We start from the raw sequence: 2,462 nt of genomic DNA, 5'->3' as shown, positions 1-2,462 counted from the left end.
ATTCATAATAGCCAAGTCATGGAAGAAGCCCAAGTGCCCATCAACCCATGAATGGATTAATAAATTGTGGTATATGTATACCATGGAATGGTATGCAGCCTTCAAAAAAAGATGGAGACTTTACCTCTTTCACCTTTACATGGATGGAGATGGAACATACCCTACTTAGTAAAGTATCTCAAGAATGGAAAAAAAATATCCAATGTACTCAGTATTATTATGAAACTAATTTACAATCACTCACACTTTCATATGAAGAATAGATCACAACTATGGCCCAAGATGAAGGAAGGAGGAGAGGGGGATGAAAGGAGAAGGAGGAGGTCAGATCGAGGGAGGGTGAATGGTTGGATCACACCTATGGTGCATAATGCAAGGGTACATGTCAGATCTATTAGCAGAGTATAAATGTCTTAACACAATAATTAAGTAAATGAGATGAAGTATATATTAACCAGTGTGATATAAACAGTCCTAATTCTATATGAAATCAGCATATTATACCCCATAAATGCATTAATGTATACATGATCTATGGCAGGCGTCCTCCAACCGTGGCCTGCGGGCCACATGTGGCCTGCCTAGGACATTTATCTGGCCTGCTGGGTGTTTTTGCCACCGCTGCCTGTCCTGCTTAATAGCTGACTCGTCCCAGGGCCTGCAGTCCGGCCCTCCAATGGTCTGAGGGACAGTGAACTACGGGTTTATGATTTAATAAAAAAAGTCTGAGGACCCCTGATCTACGGGTTTATGATTTAATAAAAAATATATATATATTATTTATCCTTTTCTTAATTGCTGTAAATAGCAATTGCACAAAACAATATATCCAACTGTGTTGCTGGGCCTGTAACATATAGAAATGTAATATATAACAGTTATAAGTGTATATATACACATGTATATATACATAAACCTAACACGTAATAGAGAAACAAAATATATGAAGCTCAAACTGACAGAAGTAAAAAGAGAAATGACAATTCAACAATAATAGCAGGAGACTTCAATCTCCAAGTTCAATAATGAATACATCAAGATCAACAAGGAGATAGAACAGCAAACAGGTAGAACATCAACAAGAGACAGACCACTAAAACAACAACTGGTATCTATGGAACACTCTACCAGCGTTCAGCAGAGCAGACATTCTTCTTGAGTACACACAGGACATTTCCCAGCCTAGGCCTTATTGTAAATCTTAAAATAAGTATCAATATATTTAAAAAGATTCCAATTACACAAAGTTTAAGAGGCCTTCGAAAAGTATGTGGAAAAATAAAAAAGATAAAAATTAAAATTATAAACTTTATTTCTCAATATAAGCTCCATCAAGTTCAAGATGTTTTTGTAAGTAATGATACTAACCATTTAGTTCATCCCTAAAGAACTGAGGATCCTGGGAATTTAACCATGTCAGTGCTTTCTTTACATTATACATTATTAACTGATGAAAACTGGGTGCTCTTTACAGACTTTTTAAGATTGGGGAACAAAAAGAAGCCAGAAGAAGCCAAATCAGGATAGTAAGGCAGATGCTTAATGATTTCTCATGGAAACGCTTGCCAAATTGCTCTTGTTTTGTGAGAGAAATGAGCAGGAGCCTTGTTGTGGTGGAAGAACTCTCTGGTAAAATCTTTCCAAGTGTTCATCTGCTAAAGCTTTGCTCAACTTTCTCAACAACACTGTCATAATAAGCAGAAGTTACTGATCTGGTCCTCTAGAAAATCAATGAACAAAATGCCTCAGGCATCTCCCCAAACTGCTGCCATGACCTTTGCTCTTGACCAGTTTGTTTCACATAATCAGACCACTTCTACCTCTTAGTAGCTATTGCTTTGATTGTGCTTTGTCTTCATGTTTCATATCCTTGAAGACATGCTTCATGGTTTTGATTCCACTTGTTTAAAATTTCCTGGTCTTGATTCCACTTGTTTAAAATTTCCACTGATAGGTCTGCTCTTGTCTGAAGCTGGTCAATGTTCAACAGTTTTGGCACATATCTAGTGGAAAGTCTGCTCAACTTTAATTGGTTAGAATTGCACAAGCTGAACCAGTTGAGATGATTATGGTGCTGGCTCCTATTTCTGCTGTTAATTCCTGGTTCTCTTCATGAGGCCTCAATAAGATTAATCTTTTCCTTGAAAACTGATGTAGATCGTCTGTTACTGTGGGCTTAATTTCAACACTGTCTCATCCCTTCTTGAAATAAGTTATTTGTAAATTGTTCATTTCTTCAGGGTATTTCCCCATACATTTTTTGTAAAGCCTCAATGATTTAACCTTTCTTCCACTAACATTTAAGCATATATATTTAAAAAAGAATCCCAAGCACAACCAATACAGCATAAATGTGATGTTTTAGCAGAACTAACATTGCTTTGATAGAAATACTGCAGAAGCAGTGATGAGAGGGACATTTGTAGTTGTAAGCACATACATTAAAAAGAAGACCTCAAAAA

Source organism: Otolemur garnettii, unplaced genomic scaffold, assembly GCF_000181295.1.
Source record: "Otolemur garnettii isolate 467f Iridium unplaced genomic scaffold, OtoGar3 scaffold00026, whole genome shotgun sequence".
NCBI classification, from domain to species: domain Eukaryota; kingdom Metazoa; phylum Chordata; class Mammalia; order Primates; family Galagidae; genus Otolemur; species Otolemur garnettii.
The sequence above is the reverse complement of the archived record's forward strand: the minus strand, read 5'-3'. Positions refer to the sequence as shown.